The sequence below is a fragment of the Haemorhous mexicanus genome, chromosome 37 (genome assembly GCF_027477595.1).
Source record: "Haemorhous mexicanus isolate bHaeMex1 chromosome 37, bHaeMex1.pri, whole genome shotgun sequence".
Lineage (NCBI taxonomy): Eukaryota > Metazoa > Chordata > Aves > Passeriformes > Fringillidae > Haemorhous > Haemorhous mexicanus.
This window is the reverse complement of record NC_082377.1, coordinates 329,407-347,987: the sequence shown is the minus strand read 5'-3', so window position 1 is coordinate 347,987 and position 18,581 is coordinate 329,407. Positions and strand designations below refer to the sequence as shown.

The window sequence follows — 18,581 nt, the reverse complement described above, 5'->3', positions numbered from 1 at the left end:
CTGCCGCATAGCCTGGTGCAGTAGGAGAAGTCCTGGGGCCTTGAAGTTTGTAATGTGGGGTGTGGTTGGACTCTAGATGGGCACAAGATTTCTGGAGCTCTGCAGGTTAAGTTATCCTGCAACAGTTTGACTATTGTCCTAAATTTTCTTTCAGATTCATATGGATCAAGTCTGTCCCAGAGGGCCCTATCCTGGGTGCGGGCATCCTCCTGAGCAGGTCAGTCACTCGCTGTTTGTCTCTGCAGCAGAAGTGTAAGTGGTGACTCTGCTACAGCACTGTTCTTTGTCTTTCTTTTTAGGAAGTCAAGGCAGAGAGCAGCAGTCAAGGCCAAGTGGGCAAGGTGAGCATTGAGCATTGTACAGGAGCAGTTGCTATTGCTTAAGTCTCACTTTCTGGTGCAACTCTAAGCATCCATTCTCGTTTATGCACTTTAGGCAATCAACTCGGCATACGTCCAGCCCCCGTCACCAACCGGCCGAGGCACCGGGTTTCCTGCAAATGCAAGTCCTGTGGAAGTATTACAGGAGTCTGTGATGATGAAGCCTTCAACCTTTCTATTTCATGGTCCCATCCTGGCAGCCCTCAGGAACGGCTGAGGAGTTGTGGTGAGTGGAGGAGGCGGGGAGGAGGAGGGAGGCTCCACTCAGGTCCCAGCAATGATAAATCACCTTGTCTCCACTTAACCCAGGTGCACCCTGCAACAATGGCGATGGCCTCCAAGCAAGCCTGAAGCGTGTGGCCCCGAGGACCTGGGTGTTCTTAGGAGAGGGGTGAGTAGCAATGCTGTCATATTTTGGCTTCCATGCTGCTGAGATTGAGCACTGACGTTTGGTTTCCTCTCTCCTGGCAGACTAAGAGACAAGAGCCTGGTGTCAGCAGGGACTTCCCAGACGGCACGTCCGCTTTCCTTCGCACGGATCGGCACGCCCACCTGTCCGAGAGATAAGTAGAGGGCTATGACCCAGAGAAGGGATGAAAGGGGGGTCTGGGTCACGACTCACGGGGAGGGGATTTTGATTTGGCTTTGGAGATGGGGATGTCCAAGCAGTGGCCCCTTAGGCCCTGTAAAGGGAAAATGTCACTTTTGATCAGAGTGCCAAGGTGCACAGGGCAGAGCAGTCCCGGTGTGTGTCGTGTCACTTGTCTATTGTGCATTCTGTGTTGTCTGGATATGTCACGTCTATTACCGCAGGCCTTTGAGGGGCCTATCAGAAACCATTCTTTGCATCTGTGATCTGCGTTCTTTATCCTGGCACCAATGCCACAGAACTTTTGACTTAGGAGCTCAGACTGCCATCAGACTCGCATGTCTCCTTAGAACCATCCAGTCAGATGTCTTCTCAGGTCTTGTTCTGAGCTGTATGGACAGCTACGCCCCACAAGGATCCATTACGGCAGGTTAGGACTTGTCAGAATGTGAGCTTAGGCAGAGGATTCTGACCGTAGGATTCCCAGGCATCCATCTTGGCAGTTCTTGGAATAAATCATTCAGTTAGCATCTTCTTCCTCCAGGCTTCTCTGAGCCTCATCAGCTCTCCATCGGTCTCACCTCGGTCATCTCATTTTGAATTCTCTTGGTCCTTGCAGTCAATTTTCTTGCCAAGAGATTTCTGTGTGTGTTGTGTCCCCCTTGTTTGTCACGTCCCGTCCTGTGTCACGGGTGTCTGCACGCATTTGTGCCGGAGCTGCTCTGCCCTGCCGCATAGCCCGGTGCAATAGGAGAAGTCCTGGGGCCTTGAAGTTTGTAATGTGGGGTGTGGTTGGACTCTAGATGGGCACAAGATTTCTGGAGCTCTGCAGGTTAAGTTATCCTGCAACAGTTTGACTATTGTCCTAAATTTTCTTTCAGATTCCTATGGATCAAGTCTGTCCCAGAGGGCCCTATCCTGGGTGCGGGCATCCTCCTGAGCAGGTCAGTCACTCACTGTTTGTCTCTGCATCAGAAGTGTAAGTGGTGACTCTGTTACAGCACTGTTCTTTGTCTTTTTTTTTTTTTTTTTTAGGAAGTCAAGGCAGAGAGCCACAGTCAAGGCCAAGTGGGCAAGGTGAGCATTGAGCAGTCTACAGGAGCAGTTGTAATTGCTGACGTCTCAATTTCTGGTGCAACTCTAAGCATCCATTCTCGTTTGTGCACTTTAGGCAATCCACTCGGAGTACATCCAGCCCCCGTCACCAACCGGCCGAGGCACCGGGTTTCCTGCAAATGCAAGTCCTGTGGAAGTATTACAGGAGTCTGTGATGATGAAGCCTTCAACTTTTCTACTTCATGGTCCCATCCTGGCAGCCCTCAGGAACGGCTGAGGAGTTGTGGTGAGTGGAGGAGGCGGGGAGGAGGAGGGAGGCTCCACTCAGGTCTCAGCAATGCCAGATCACCTTGTCTCCACTTTAACCCAGGTGTGATGACGGTGTCAGCCATCGAGCAGGCCTGAAGCGTGTGGTCCGAGGAGCCGGGCCTTCACAGGAGAACGGTGAGTAGGAAAATTGTCACGTTTTGGCCGCTGTGCTGCTGAGATCGTGCACTCACGTTTGGTTTCCTTTCTCCTGGCAGACTAAGAGACAACTGCCTGGTGTCAGCAGGGACTTTCCAGATAGCGGGTCCGCTTTCTTTCCACACAGCACGGATCGGCATGCCCACCTGTCCGAGAGATAAGTAGAGGGCTACGACCCAGAGAGGGGATGACAGTGGGGTCTGGGTCACAACTCACGGGGAGGGGAATTCGATTTGGCTTGCGAGATGGGGATGTCCAAGTAATGGCCTCTTAGGCCCTGTAAAGGGAAAGTATCGTTTTTGATCAGAGTGCCAAGGTGCACAGGGCAGAGCAGTTCCGGTGTGTGTCGTGTCACTTGTCTATTGTGCATTCTGTGTTGTTTGTATATGTCATGTCTTTTACCTCAGGCCTTTGAGGGGCCTATCAGAAACCATTCTTGGCATCTGTGATCTGCGTTCTTTATTCTGGCACCAATGCCATGGAACTTTTGACTTAGGAGCTCAGACTGCCATCAGACTCGCATCTCTTCTTTAGTAGCATCCACTTAGATGTCTTTTCAGGTCTTGTTTCGAGCTGTAGGGACAGCCGCGTCCCACAAGGATCCATTACGGCAGGTTAGGACTTGTCAGAATGCGAGCTTAGGCAGAGGATTCTGACCGTAGGATTCCCAGGCATCCATCTTGGCAGTTCTTGGAGTAAATCATTCAGTTAGCATCTTCTTCCTCCAGGCTTCTCTGAGCCTCATCAGCTCTCCATCGGTCTCACCTCGGTCATCTCATTCTGCATTCTCTCGGTCCTTGCAGTCATTTTCCTTGCCAAGAGATTTCTGTCCTTGTTGTGTCCCCCTTGTTTGTCACATCCTGTCCTGTGTCACGGGTGTCTGCACGCATTTGTGCCGGAGCTGCTCTGCCCTGCCGCATAGCCTGGTGCAGTAGGAGAAGTCCCGGGGCCTTGAAGTTTGTAATGTGGGGTGTTGTTGAACTCTAGATGGGCACAAGATGTCTGGAGCTCTGCAGGTTAAGTTTTCTTGCAACAGTTTGACTATTGTCCTAACTTTTCTTTCAGATTCATATGGATCAAATCTGTCCCAGAGGGCTCTATCCTGGGTGCAGGCATCCTCCTGAGCAGGTCAGTCACTCGCTGTTTGTCTCTGCAGCAGAAGTGTAAATGGTGACTCTGTTACAGCACTGTTCTTTGTCTTTCCTTTTAGGAAGTCAAGGCAGAGAGCAGCAGTCAAGGCCAAGTGGGCAAGGTGAGCATTGAGCATTGTACAGGAGCAGTTGCTATTGCTTAAGTCTCACTTTCTGGTGCAACTCTAAGCATCCATTCTCGTTTGTGCACTTTAGGCAATCCACTCGGAGTACATCCAGCCCCCGTCACCAACCGGCCGAGGCACTGGGTTTCCTGCAAATGCAAGTCCTGTGGAAGTATTACAGGAGTCTGTGATGATGAAGCCTTCAACTTTTCTACTTCATGGTCCCATCCTGGCAGCCCTCAGGAACGACCAAGGAGTTGCGGTGAGTCAAGGAGGCAGGGAGGAGGAAGGAGGCTCCACTCAGGTCTCAGCAATGCCAGATCACCTTGTCTCCACTTTAACCCAGGTGTGATGACGGTGTCAGCCATCGAGCAGGCCTGAAGCGTGCGGCCCGAGGAGCCGGGCCTTCACAGGAGAACGGTGAGTAGGAAAATTGTCACGTTTTGGCCGCTGTGCTGCTGGGACCGTGCACTCACGTTTGGTTTCCTTTCTCCTGGCAGACTAGGAGACAACAGCCTGGTGTCAGCAGGGACTTCCCAGACAGCGGGTCCGCTTTCTTTCCACCCAGCACGGATCGGCACGCCCACCTGTCCGAGAGATAAGTAGAGAGCTACGACCCAGAGAGGGGATGACAGTGGCGTCTGGGTCACAACCCACGGGGAGGGGATTTCGATTTGGCTTTGGAGACGAGGATGTCCAAGTAATGGCCTCTTAGGCCCTGTAAAGGGAAAGTATCGCTTTTGATCAGAGTGCCAAGGTGCACAGGGCAGAGCAGTCCCGGTGTGTGTCGTGTCATTTGTCTATCGTGCATTCTGTGTTGTTTGTATATGTCATGTCTTTTACCTCAGGCCTTTGAGGGGCCTATCAGAAACCATTCTTGGCATCTGTGATCTGCGTTCTTTATTCTGGCACCAATGCCATAGAACTTTTGACTTAGGAGCTCAGACTGCCATCAGACTCGCATCTCTTCTTTAGTAGCATCCACTCAGATGTCTTTTCAGGTCTTGTTCTGAGCTGTATGGACAGCTACGCCCCACAAGGATCCATTACGGCAGGTTAGGACTTGTCAGAATGCGAGCTTAGGCAGAGGATTCTGACCGTAGGATTCCCAGGCATCCATCTTGGCAGTTCTTGGAATAAATCATTCAGTTAGCATCTTCTTCCTCCAGGCTTCTCTGAGCCTCATCAGCTCTCCATCGGTCTCACCTCGGTCATCTCATTTTGAATTCTCTCGGTCCTTGCAGTCATTTTCCTTGCCAAGAGATTTCTGTGTGTGTTGTGTCCCCCTTGTTTGTCACGTCCCGTCCTGTGTCACGGGTGTCTGCACGCATTTGTGCCGGAGCCGCTCTGCCCTGCCGCATAGCCTGGTGCAGTAGGAGAAGTCCCAGGGCCTTGAAGTTTGTAATGTGGGGTGTGGTTGTACTCTAGATGGCATTTGTAGATGGACACAAGATGTTTGCAGCTGGGAAGTTATCCTGCAGACCTTTGACGTTTGTTCTTACTTGTTTTTCAGATTCATATGGATCAAATCTGTGCACGAGGGCCCCATCCCGGGTGTGAGAGTCCCCCGGTGCAGGTCCGTCACTGTTTGTCTCTGCAGCAGAAGTGTAAATGGTGACTCTGTTACAGCGCTGTTCTTTGTCTTTTTCAGAAGTCAAGGCAGAGAGCCGCAGTCAAGACCGAGTAGGCAAGGTGAGCATTGAGTAGTTTCCAGAAGCAGTTATTGCTGAGGTCTCAGTTTCCACTGCAGCTCTAAACATCTACTCCTAATTTTTTTATTTTAGGTGGTCCACTTGCCATCTATCCTGGCCGAGCATGCCCGATGCCAGGTGGGTACAAGCTTAAGGTATCAGTACGGCATACTTGTCAGATTAGGGAGGTTGTGTTTCCTCAGTATCTCAGCATGCTTTTCTGCTTTGTTTTCTTGCAGGTGCTGTCACCGCTCCAGGCATGCCAAAGAACAGAGGAGAGCAGGTGAGTCTGCGTTTAGGCAGGGTGACTCATAGGTGAGTTTTATGCAGCAGCATGCTAAGCCTGTACCTTTTCTTTTTGCAGGTATCCTTTGAGCAGCTTCTGGAGCAGAATCGGGATTTGAGGTGAGCCGGGGCAGCGGTGCAGAGGAGTCCCGGGGATTACTCTTTTTGAGGGCAATAGTCACCTTTTCCGTATCGTCTTAGGTACCCGGAGGAGGTTCGCAGCCGAAGTTTGGAAACGGCAGCACCGAAGCAAACACGGAGAACGTCCCCACGTCCACGTACAACCGACGATGGATTTTGTCCACTCGTCTTCCAAAAGCTAAGTGTCGCGGCCAGTAGTTGGGAGAAGGGGAAAAGCCTTTACTATCACAGGGGGCAATTTGATGTCAGTTTAGCGCAGAGGTCCGTAGCGGGACGGGCTCTCTGGAAGCAAAGGGGGAGGGTTTCTCCTCAGCCTCACCACAGCCTCTGCCGGGCAGGGCAGTTCCGACCCATCCCCACATTGTCGTAAACTTTGCGTCGTCAGCCTCCTTCAACTCGACATCGTCACGGATCTTTCACCCGAGGAGCTCGCCTTCAGGTCCGGAGCTACGGCCACGGTCAACCGGCGGTCTCCGCTTCCTTCTCTAGGCCCACCGAGCCTCTCGAGCGTCCTCTTAACCGATTCGGCGCTACCTTCTTTTAACGAGTTACATTTCATCATTACATCCTATCGTCATAGGGCTTTCCTTCCTTTAGCATCATCAGCCCCCGGCTCATCTCGCGCTAGGAATCTCGGGTCCATAAGGTGAAAGCGCCAGGCAGTTTCCACTCGTCTCTCCGTCACGTCATCCCTGTTTATGTCACGTCATCCGTGTCCGTGTCACGTAGTCCGTCTCCACCGTCTTCCACGTCGTAGGCCTTCGTTCCATCCCGGCTCTTTACGGGCACTATTTCGCGCCACATCGGCCGTATTTTACACACGTTCCTTCACTTATTCCGGCATCTTTAAATCTTTACTCTTTGAGACAGGAAGGATTACACAAGATGTCCTCATCCATCTTCCTTCTCGCTACCGGCTTTGGTAGCGCCTTTTCTTCCACGCCATTCTCTCGGACTTTTAGAGGGAGCATCTTACACCCTCCTCACGTGACCGCAGTAGCTCTCTAGGTTCCATCTTCTCAAAGGGTATAGGGCTCAAGAATTAATCTTTCAGAGAGTTATGTCAAGTCCTGGCTTATACCTTATCTACCTGCGTTGGCTTATACTCTGTGTACTTATACCGTATCTACCTGCGTTGGCTTATATTGTATGTACTCTATATTGTCTGTAATTATGTCGGCTTATAGTGTATGTACTTATATTGTCCGTACCTATGTTGGCTTATATTGTCTGTAATTATGTTGGCTTGTAGTGTATGTACTTATATTTTCTGTACCTATGTTGGCTTATAGTGTCTGTAATTATGTTGGCTTATAGTGTCTGTAATTATGTTGGCTTATAGTGTCTGTACTTATAGTGTCTGTACCTATGTTGGCTTATAGTGTCTGTACCTATGTTGGCTTATAGTGTCTGTACCTATGTTGGCTGTACCTATGTTGGCTTATAGTGTATGTACCTATGTTGGCTTATAGTGTCTGTACTTATAGTGTCTGTACCTATGTTGGCTTATAGTGTCTGTACTATGTTGGCTTATAGTGTCTGTACTATGTTGGCTTATAGTGTCTGTACTTATAGTGTCTGTACCTATGTTGGCTTATAGTGTCTGTACTATGTTGGCTTATAGTGTCTGTACTATGTTGGCTTATAGTGTCTGTACTTATAGTGTCTGTACCTATGTTGGCTTATAGTGTCTGTACCTATGTTGGCTGTACCTATGTTGGCTTATAGTGTATGTACCTATGTTGGCTTATAGTGTATGTACCTATGTTGGCTTATAGTGTCTGTACTTATAGTGTCTGTACCTATGTTGGCTTATAGCGTCTGTACCTATGTTGGCTTATAGTGTCTGTACCTATGTTGGCTTATAGTGTCTGTACTATGTTGGCTTATAGTGTCTGTACTTATAGTGTCTGTACCTATGTTGGCTTATAGTGTCTGTACCTATGTTGGCTGTACCTATGTTGGCTTATAGTGTCTGTACTTATAGTGTCTGTACCTATGTTGGCTTATATTGTCTGTAATTACGTTGGCTTATAGTGTCTGTACTTGTATGTACCTACGTTGGCCTACATTGTCTGTAATTACGTTGGCTTATAGTGTATGTACTTATTTTGTACCTGTTACGATTGGAGCTGCCCTGCCCTGGCACTTAGTCACAGCTAGGTAGAACAGTTAAAAAAACTTTACCGCTCATCTGTCTTCTATGGGATTTTGGGTAGAAATTTTATCGGTCCGGAGCGGGGACAAGTCCTAGCTGTCAGCCCCTCATTGACCACTTCCTCTTGTCTCGCAGGTCCCCGAGGCTACCGATTTCTCCCCAGAATCTACCATTTGACATCAAGGAGCAGCAGCCAGAAGATGCGTCGAAGCACGTTCTCCAGCGTTTCAAGTAAGGGCCGCAGCGAGCATCCAAGTCAGAAGCGTGTGAGAGCACGTGGCCGTCTGTGTCTGCTCGTCTCTGCACGTGTGAGCGCATGCTGACCGGAACTAACCTTGTGTGTATGACCTTTTGCTTTTCAGCTTTTTCAACTCATTTTTAAATTTAGAATAAAAAATCCCCAGCCGGGGGTTTTTTTTTTTTTTCCCCCCCCGGCTGGGTTTTTTTTTCCTCGGTCCTGGTCGGTCCGCGAGGCGACGTTCATCGCCAGAGTTTGGGCGCGGACCGTCCAGGGGCCGGGGTTTTTGTCAGGCAGGAGGATTGTTTTTTGGAGGCTCCCGGGAACCATGTTCCTGAAGAGCGCTACGAACGAGTGCCGGGGGTTAGCAGAGGGATTTAACGTGTGAGCGAGCGTGGGTTTGTGTGTAGGCTGAAGGAAGCGTGTGTGTGTGTGGAAGGTTTCTAACACCTTGTATGACTTTTGCCTTTCAGGTTTTTCAACTAATTTTTAAATTTAGAATAAAAAATCCCCAGCCGGGGGGTTTTTTTTTTTTTCCCCCCGGCTGGGTTTTTTTTTCCTCGGTCCCGGCCGGTCCGTTAGGCGACGTTCATCGCCAAAGTTTGGGCGCGGACCGTCCGGGGGCCGGGGTTTTCGTCAGGCAGGAGGATTTTTTGGAGGCTCCCGGGAACCGTGTTCCCGAGGAGTGCTGTGAATGAGTGCCAGGGGTTAGCAGAGCTGTTGAGGTGTGAGCGAGGGCGGGTTTGTGTGTAAGCTGAAGGAAGCGTGTGTGTTGAAGGTTTCTAACACCTTGTATGACTTTTGCCTTTCAGGTTTTTCAACTCATTTTTAAATTTAGAATAAAAAATCCCCAGCCGGGGGGTTTTTTTTTTTTCCCCCCGGCTGGGTTTTTTTTTCCTCGGTCCCGGCCGGTCCGCGAGGCGACGTTCATCGCCAAAGTTTGGGCGCGGACCGTCCGGGGGCCGGGGTTTTCGTCAGGCAGGAGGATTTTTTGGAGGCTCCCGGGAACCGTGTTCCCGAGGAGTGCTGTGAATGGGTGCCAGGGGTTAGCAGAGCTGTTGAGGTGTGAGCGAGGGCGGGTTTGTGTGTAAGCTGAAGGAAGCGTGTGTGTTGAAGTTTTCTAACACCTTGTATGACTTTTGCCTTTCAGGTTTTTCAACTCATTTTTAAATTTAGAATAAAAAATCCCCAGCCGGGGGGTTTTTTTTTTTTCCCCCCCGGCTGGGTTTTTTTTTTCCTCGGTCCCGGCCGGTCCGCGAGGCGACGTTCATCGCCAAAGTTTGGGCGCGGACCGTCCAGGGGCCGGGGTTTTCGTCAGGCAGGAGGATTTTTTGGAGGCTCCCGGGAACCGTGTTCCTGAGGACCAAAGATTGCCAGTGTGTAATTTAGCAGTTGCGCTCAGAGCGACGGTGATTTTGTGTCGGAAGGGGGTGTTAATGGTAGATGAGCGTTGTTTTCAATGTGCTTTTGTTGTTTTGGGTTTCCTGTAACAATAAATCAACCTGTAATGAAAATACGAAAAAGGTTATCACAGTGTATTGCTCTGTATTGCTCTGTATTGCTCTGTATTGCTCTGTATTGCTCTGTATTGCTCTGTATTGCTCTGTATTGCTCTGTATTGCTCTGTATTGCTCTGTATTGCTCTGTATTGCTCTGTATTGCTCTGTATTGCTCTGTATTGCTCTGTATTGCTCTGTATTGCTCTGTATTGCTCTGTATTGCTCTGTATTGCTCTGTATTGCTCTGTATTGCTCTGTATGTGTTGGCATCAGCTGCTGCCTTTCCCCGTATTGCTCTGTATTGCTCTGTGTTGGCATCAGCTGCTGCCTTTCCCCGTATTGCTCTGTATTGCTCTGTGTTGGCATCAGCTGCTGCCTTTCCCCGTATTGCTCTGTATTGCTCTGTGTTGGCATCAGCTGCTGCCTTTCCCCGTATTGCTCTGTATTGCTCTGTGTTGGCATCAGCTGCTGCCTTTCCCCGTATTGCTCTGTATTGCTCTGTGTTGGCATCAGCTGCTGCCTTTCCCCGTATTGCTCTGTATTGCTCTGTGTTGGCATCAGCTGCTGCCTTTCCCCGTATTGCTCTGTGTTGGCATCAGCTGCTGCCTTTCCCCGTATTGCTCTGTGTTGGCATCAGCTGCTGCCTTTCCCCGTATTGCTCTGTATGTAAATTAGACCTTTACCAGTGTGTCTATAGATTGTATCTGTACTTGCATTTGTATAGACCGTTTCCATGTATTTTGCTGAAGTGTAAATAAAAATATTCATTTAATAAAGTTGAATCACCCCTAATAAAGACAACCCCTACCCCCACCCCGGCCCCTGCCTCCTTTCCGTGTGGTTTTGTCTTTTTCTTTTCCACTGTAGTTCTCCCTTTTGCTCCTCACTTCACTTTTCTATTTCTGACTTGACTTCATTTCCATCCGTCTCTAACCTTTTGTTTCTGTTTCTCACCCTTTCTAGCTCTGTGCCTCTGCCTCTGTAACTCTGTTTCCATACGCTTCCTTTCTTCTGTTTGTCCATTTCCCTATTTGTCTCTGACCGTATTCATTTTTCTGTCTGTTGTCTATAATTTGCACCTTATTTCTCTTCCCTCTAAACCTTAACTTTTCTCCCTTCTTTTCCGCTCCGCGTTCTCTTTTTACTCGGTTTGTCTTTTTCGCTCGTACTCTTTTTGTTTTTCACTCTAGCCCGAGTCTTCACTTCAACTCTAACCCTAACCACTTTCCCTTCTAATTCCTCTTCTCCTTCACTCTCTCCCTTTCCTTTTTATTTTCATTCTAACTCCTAACCCCTTCCTCAGTTTCTCCCTGTCCTCTTTCTTTTCCTTCTCCTCCCTTCCTTCAATCTTTTTTCTCTCTCCCTCTCTTTTACTCACACTTTTTTTTTCTCTGTTCTCTCTACCTCTGTTTTCTCTCTCTCTACCTCTTCTCTCTCTCTCTCTACCTCCCTCCCTCTCTACCTTTCTTTTCTCCCCCTTTGTGTTCTTTTCTCTCCTCTCTCTCTCTGTTCTTTTCCCTCTCTCTCTCTCTTTGTTCTTTTCCCTCTCCTCTCTCTCCTCTCCTCTCTCTCTCTGTTCTTTTCTGTCTCCTCTCTCTCTGTTCTTTTCCCTCTCCCCTCTCTCCTCTCTGCTCTTTCTCTGTTCTTTTCTCTCTTCTCTCTCTCTCTCTCTGTTCTTTTCTCTCTTCTCTCTCTCTCTCTGTTCTTTTCTCTCTTCTCTCTCTCTCTCTGTTCTTTTCTCTCTTCTCTCTCTCTCTCTCTGTTCTTTTCTCTCTTCTCTCTCTCTCTCTGTTCTTTTCTCTCTTCTCTCTCTCTCTGTTCTTTTCTCTCTTCTCTCTCTCTCTCTGTTCTTTTCTCTCTTCTCTCTCTGTTCTTTTCTCTCTTCTCTCTCTCTCTCTCTCTGTTCTTTTCTCTCTTCTCTCTCTCTCTCTCTCTGTTCTTTTCTCTCTTCTCTCTCTCTCTCTCTGTTCTTTTCTCTCTTCTCTCTCTCTCTCTCTCTGTTCTTTTCTCCCCCTCTTCTATAACTTGTCTTCCTTTCTAGCTTTAGAATACAAATGCAGCAGTAGAAACTTTCAGGCTCCCCGGGAATAAAAGAAAAAAAAAACAAAAAAACAAACACACCCTTTTACTCCCGGGGAGCCTGAAATTTTCTACTGCTGCACCAGACATATAGTTTTTCTTCTTTTTACCTATATACCCTACAGGGACCCATACCCCACCTGCTACCAGTCCACAATAACCACCAGCCCCTAACGCCAAACCCCACCCCAGACACAGCCCCCTGTGAGCCCAAGGACCGGCCGCTGCTTCCCCACACAACGCGCTGCGCGCACAGCGCCCGGTGCCGTAACACATAGCGACGCGCAGGAACAGCGCCACCTGCCGACGCGCTTGGCGCACTACACACACGACACCGACGTGTACGTCAGCAGAGCGACACGCCCCCAGAAAGGACCCCCAAGACGCAGATGACCGGGCAGATGCCCGACCGAAATCCCGACACAAACCGCACGCCCAAAAAAACAAACCCACGCAACCCCAGGCCGCACGAGACTACCGCAACACCCCAACCAGCACCGGGAACCGGAGCCAGTCCAGCAAAAAAGCGCCGAAAAGCGGAAAAAAAAAACCCGGTCCCGAACGCCGCCATTTTGCTCTGGCACCACGTGACGGCATGGGCGCCGCCATCTTCTTCCGGCACCACGTGAGGGCATGGGCGCCGCCATGTTCTTCCGGCACCACGTGACGGCATGGCCGCCGCCATCTTCTTCCGGCACCACGTGACGGCATGGGCACCGCCATCTTCTTCCGGCACCACGTGAGGGCACGGGCGCCGCCATCTTCTTCCGGCACGGGCGCCGCCATCTTCTTCCGGCACCACGTGACGGCATGGGCGCCGCCATCTTCTTCCGGCACGGGCGCCGCCATCTTCTTCCGGCACGGGCGCCGCCATCTTCTTCCGGCACGGGCGCCGCCATCTTCTTCCGGCACGGGCGCCGCCATCTTCTTCCAGCACCACGTGACGGCATGGGCGCAGCCATGTTGGATGCCACCCGGAAATTAGAGGGAGACACCTATCCACGACGATTTTAACGGTTTCAAAGACATTACAGCGTACAATTTGAAGGCCTACAGGTAAGACCACAAGCCCACACCCAAAACTGCACCCACACACCATGATTGGTGGGTACAGCTGGGGCCAAGGACACAGATGCCAGTACCCAGGCCCAAGACCCAAACACCCAACCCAAGCACCCACCCCACAGTTGCCAGGGGTTAGGGTGTACACTTGGAGCTACATGCAGGAGTAATACGCACACACCAGGGTTACAGTGCGGGTTAGGGTTACGGTGCGGGTTAGGGTTACGGTGCGGGTTAGGGTTAGGGTTACGGTGCGGGTTAGGGTTAGGGTTACGGTGCGGGTTAGGGTTACGGTGCGGGTTAGGGTTACGGTGCGGGTTAGGGTTACGGTGCGGGTTAGGGTTACGGTGCGGGTTAGGGTTACGGTGCGGGTTAGGGTTACGGTGCGGGTTAGGGTTACGGTGCGGGTTAGGGTTACGGTGCGGGTTAGGGTTAGGGTTACGGTGCGGGTTAGGGTTACGGTGCGGGTTACGGTGCGGGTTAGGGTTACGGTGCGGGTTACGGTGCGGGTTACGGTGCGGGTTACGGTGCGGGTTACGGTGCGGGTTACGGTGCGGGTTAGGGTTAGGGTTAGGGTTAGGGTTAGGGTTAGGGTTAGGGTTAGGGTTAGGGTTAGGGTTAGGGTTAGGGTTAGGGTTAGGGTTAGGGTTAGGGTTAGGGTTAGGGTTAGGGTTAGGGTTAGGGTTAGGGTTAGGGTTAGGGTTAGGGTTAGGGTTAGGGTTAGGGTTAGGGTTAGGGTTAGGGTTAGGGTTAGGGTTAGGGTTAGGGTTAGGGTTAGGGTTAGGGTTAGGGTTAGGGTTAGGGTTAGGGTTAGGGTTAGGGTTAGGGTTAGGGTTAGGGTTAGGGTTAGGGTTAGGGTTAGGGTTAGGGTTAGGGTTAGGGTTAGGGTTAGGGTTAGGGTTAGGGTTAGGGTTAGGGTTAGGGTTAGGGTTAGGGTTAGGGTTAGGGTTAGGGTTAGGGTTAGGGTTAGGGTTAGGGTTAGGGTTAGGGTTAGGGTTAGGGTTAGGGTTAGGGTTAGGGTTAGGGTTAGGGTTAGGGTTAGGGTTAGGGTTAGGGTTAGGGTTAGGGTTAGGGTTAGGGTTAGGGTTAGGGTTAGGGTTAGGGTTAGGGTTAGGGTTAGGGTTAGGGTTAGGGTTAGGGTTAGGGTTAGGGTTAGGGTTAGGGTTAGGGTTAGGGTTAGGGTTAGGGTTAGGGTTAGGGTTAGGGTTAGGGTTAGGGTTAGGGTTAGGGTTAGGGTTAGGGTTAGGGTTAGGGTTAGGGTTAGGGTTAGGGTTAGGGTTAGGGTTAGGGTTAGGGTTAGGGTTAGGGTTAGGGTTAGGGTTAGGGTTAGGGTTAGGGTTAGGGTTAGGGTTAGGGTTAGGGTTAGGGTTAGGGTTAGGGTTAGGGTTAGGGTTAGGGTTAGGGTTAGGGTTAGGGTTAGGGTTAGGGTTAGGGTTAGGGTTAGGGTTAGGGTTAGGGTTAGGGTTAGGGTTAGGGTTAGGGTTAGGGTTAGGGTTAGGGTTAGGGTTAGGGTTAGGGTTAGGGTTAGGGTTAGGGTTAGGGTTAGGGTTAGGGTTAGGGTTAGGGTTAGGGTTAGGGTTAGGGTTAGGGTTAGGGTTAGGGTTAGGGTTAGGGTTAGGGTTAGGGTTAGGGTTAGGGTTAGGGTTAGGGTTAGGGTTAGGGTTAGGGTTAGGGTTAGGGTTAGGGTTAGGGTTAGGGTTAGGGTTAGGGTTAGGGTTAGGGTTAGGGTTAGGGTTAGGGTTAGGGTTAGGGTTAGGGTTAGGGTTAGGGTTAGGGTTAGGGTTAGGGTTAGGGTTAGGGTTAGGGTTAGGGTTAGGGTTAGGGTTAGGGTTAGGGTTAGGGTTAGGGTTAGGGTTAGGGTTAGGGTTAGGGTTAGGGTTAGGGTTAGGGTTAGGGTTAGGGTTAGGGTTAGGGTTAGGGTTAGGGTTAGGGTTAGGGTTAGGGTTAGGGTTAGGGTTAGGGTTAGGGTTAGGGTTAGGGTTAGGGTTAGGGTTAGGGTTAGGGTTAGGGTTAGGGTTAGGGTTAGGGTTAGGGTTAGGGTTAGGGTTAGGGTTAGGGTTAGGGTTAGGGTTAGGGTTAGGGTTAGGGTTAGGGTTAGGGTTAGGGTTAGGGTTAGGGTTAGGGTTAGGGTTAGGGTTAGGGTTAGGGTTAGGGTTAGGGTTAGGGTTAGGGTTAGGGTTAGGGTTAGGGTTAGGGTTAGGGTTAGGGTTAGGGTTAGGGTTAGGGTTAGGGTTAGGGTTAGGGTTAGGGTTAGGGTTAGGGTTAGGGTTAGGGTTAGGGTTAGGGTTAGGGTTAGGGTTAGGGTTAGGGTTAGGGTTAGGGTTAGGGTTAGGGTTAGGGTTAGGGTTAGGGTTAGGGTTAGGGTTAGGGTTAGGGTTAGGGTTAGGGTTAGGGTTAGGGTTAGGGTTAGGGTTAGGGTTAGGGTTAGGGTTAGGGTTAGGGTTAGGGTTAGGGTTAGGGTTAGGGTTAGGGTTAGGGTTAGGGTTAGGGTTAGGGTTAGGGTTAGGGTTAGGGTTAGGGTTAGGGTTAGGGTTAGGGTTAGGGTTAGGGTTAGGGTTAGGGTTAGGGTTAGGGTTAGGGTTAGGGTTAGGGTTAGGGTTAGGGTTAGGGTTAGGGTTAGGGTTAGGGTTAGGGTTAGGGTTAGGGTTAGGGTTAGGGTTAGGGTTAGGGTTAGGGTTAGGGTTAGGGTTAGGGTTAGGGTTAGGGTTAGGGTTAGGGTTAGGGTTAGGGTTAGGGTTAGGGTTAGGGTTAGGGTTAGGGTTAGGGTTAGGGTTAGGGTTAGGGTTAGGGTTAGGGTTAGGGTTAGGGTTAGGGTTAGGGTTAGGGTTAGGGTTAGGGTTAGGGTTAGGGTTAGGGTTAGGGTTAGGGTTAGGGTTAGGGTTAGGGTTAGGGTTAGGGTTAGGGTTAGGGTTAGGGTTAGGGTTAGGGTTAGGGTTAGGGTTAGGGTTAGGGTTAGGGTTAGGGTTAGGGTTAGGGTTAGGGTTAGGGTTAGGGTTAGGGTTAGGGTTAGGGTTAGGGTTAGGGTTAGGGTTAGGGTTAGGGTTAGGGTTAGGGTTAGGGTTAGGGTTAGGGTTAGGGTTAGGGTTAGGGTTAGGGTTAGGGTTAGGGTTAGGGTTAGGGTTAGGGTTAGGGTTAGGGTTAGGGTTAGGGTTAGGGTTAGGGTTAGGGTTAGGGTTAGGGTTAGGGTTAGGGTTAGGGTTAGGGTTAGGGTTAGGGTTAGGGTTAGGGTTAGGGTTAGGGTTAGGGTTAGGGTTAGGGTTAGGGTTAGGGTTAGGGTTAGGGTTAGGGTTAGGGTTAGGGTTAGGGTTAGGGTTAGGGTTAGGGTTAGGGTTAGGGTTAGGGTTAGGGTTAGGGTTAGGGTTAGGGTTAGGGTTAGGGTTAGGGTTAGGGTTAGGGTTAGGGTTAGGGTTAGGGTTAGGGTTAGGGTTAGGGTTAGGGTTAGGGTTAGGGTTAGGGTTAGGGTTAGGGTTAGGGTTAGGGTTAGGGTTAGGGTTAGGGTTAGGGTTAGGGTTAGGGTTAGGGTTAGGGTTAGGGTTAGGGTTAGGGTTAGGGTTAGGGTTAGGGTTAGGGTTAGGGTTAGGGTTAGGGTTAGGGTTAGGGTTAGGGTTAGGGTTAGGGTTAGGGTTAGGGTTAGGGTTAGGGTTAGGGTTAGGGTTAGGGTTAGGGTTAGGGTTAGGGTTAGGGTTAGGGTTAGGGTTAGGGTTAGGGTTAGGGTTAGGGTTAGGGTTAGGGTTAGGGTTAGGGTTAGGGTTAGGGTTAGGGTTAGGGTTAGGGTTAGGGTTAGGGTTAGGGTTAGGGTTAGGGTTAGGGTTAGGGTTAGGGTTAGGGTTAGGGTTAGGGTTAGGGTTAGGGTTAGGGTTAGGGTTAGGGTTAGGGTTAGGGTTAGGGTTAGGGTTAGGGTTAGGGTTAGGGTTAGGGTTAGGGTTAGGGTTAGGGTTAGGGTTAGGGTTAGGGTTAGGGTTAGGGTTAGGGTTAGGGTTAGGGTTAGGGTTAGGGTTAGGGTTAGGGTTAGGGTTAGGGTTAGGGTTAGGGTTAGGGTTAGGGTTAGGGTTAGGGTTAGGGTTAGGGTTAGGGTTAGGGTTAGGGTTAGGGTTAGGGTTAGGGTTAGGGTTAGGGTTAGGGTTAGGGTTAGGGTTAGGGTTAGGGTTAGGGTTAGGGTTAGGGTTAGGGTTAGGGTTAGGGTTAGGGTTAGGGTTAGGGTTAGGGTTAGGGTTAGGGTTAGGGTTAGGGTTAGGGTTAGGGTTAGGGTTAGGGTTAGGGTTAGGGTTAGGGTTAGGGTTAGGGTTAGGGTTAGGGTTAGGGTAGGGTTAGGGTTAGGGTTAGGGTTAGGGTTAGGGTTAGGGTTAGGGTTAGGGTTAGGGTTAGGGTTAGGGTTAGGGTTAGGGTTAGGGTTAGGGTTAGGGTTAGGGTTAGGGTTAGGGTTAGGGTTAGGGTTAGGGTTAGGGTTAGGGTTAGGGTTAGGGTTAGGGTTAGGGTTAGGGTTAGGGTTAGGGTTAGGGTTAGGGTTAGGGTTAGGGTTAGGGTTAGGGTTAGGGTTAGGGTTAGGGTTAGGGTTAGGGTTAGGGTTAGGGTTAGGGTTAGGGTTAGGGTTAGGGTTAGGGTTAGGGTTAGGGTTAGGGTTAGGGTTAGGGTTAGGGTTAGGGTTAGGGTTAGGGTTAGGGTTAGGGTTAGGGTTAGGGTTAGGGTTAGGGTTAGGGTTAGGGTTAGGGTTAGGGTTAGGGTTAGGGTTAGGGTTAGGGTTAGGGTTAGGGTTAGGGTTAGGGTTAGGGTTAGGGTTAGGGTTAGGGTTAGGGTTAGGGTTAGGGTTAGGGTTAGGGTTAGGGTTAGGGTTAGGGTTAGGGTTAGGGTTAGGGTTAGGGTTAGGGTTAGGGTTAGGGTTAGGGTTAGGGTTAGGGTTAGGGTTAGGGTTAGGGTTAGGGTTAGGGTTAGGGTTAGGGTTAGGGTTAGGGTTAGGGTTAGGGTTAGGGTTAGGGTTAGGGTTAGGGTTAGGGTTAGGGTTAGGGTTAGGGTTAGGGTTAGGGTTAGGGTTAGGGTTAGGGTTAGGGTTAGGGTTAGGGTTAGGGTTAGGGTTAGGGTTAGGGTTAGGGTTAGGGTTAGGGTTAGGGTTAGGGTTAGGGTTAGGGTTAGGGTTAGGGTTAGGGTTAGGGTTAGGGTTAGGGTTAGGGTTAGGGTTAGGGTTAGGGTTAGGGTTAGGGTTAGGGTTAGGGTTAGGGTTAGGGTTAGGGTTAGGGTTAGGGTTAGGGTTAGGGTTAGGGTTAGGGTTAGGGTTAGGGTTAGGGTTAGGGTTAGGGTTAGGGTTAGGGTTAGGGTTAGGGTTAGGGTTAGGGTTAGGGTTAGGGTTAGGGTTAGGGTTAGGGTTAGGGTTAGGGTTAGGGTTAGGGTTAGGGTTAGGGTTAGGGTTAGGGTTAGGGTTAGGGTTAGGGTTAGGGTTAGGGTTAGGGTTAGGGTTAGGGTTAGGGTTAGGGTTAGGGTTAGGGTTAGGGTTAGGGTTAGGGTTAGGGTTAGGGTTAGGGTTAGGGTTAGGGTTAGGGTTAGGGTTAGGGTTAGGGTTAGGGTTAGGGTTAGGGTTAGGGTTAGGGTTAGGGTTAGGGTTAGGGTTAGGGTTAGGGTTAGGGTTAGGGTTAGGGTTAGGGTTAGGGTTAGGGTTAGGGTTAGGGTTAGGGTTAGGGTTAGGGTTAGGGTT

The 18,581-nt window shown here is 50.3% G+C and overlaps 2 long non-coding RNA genes across 2 annotated transcripts; both read left to right on the top strand.

The window, feature by feature from the left end:
• Positions 1 to 2,032: 2,032 nt before the first annotated feature.
• On the top strand, positions 2,033 to 3,336 carry LOC132341282 (uncharacterized). The gene is made up of 3 exons (XR_009490142.1): positions 2,033 to 2,311; positions 2,396 to 2,469; positions 2,550 to 3,336. It is a non-coding gene; the product is annotated as an uncharacterized LOC132341282 (long non-coding RNA).
• A 490-nt stretch (positions 3,337 to 3,826) lies between these two features.
• LOC132341281 (uncharacterized) lies at positions 3,827 to 5,244 on the top strand. The gene is made up of 3 exons (XR_009490141.1): positions 3,827 to 4,007; positions 4,092 to 4,165; positions 4,246 to 5,244. It is a non-coding gene; the product is annotated as an uncharacterized LOC132341281 (long non-coding RNA).
• Positions 5,245 to 18,581: the final 13,337 nt, after the last annotated feature.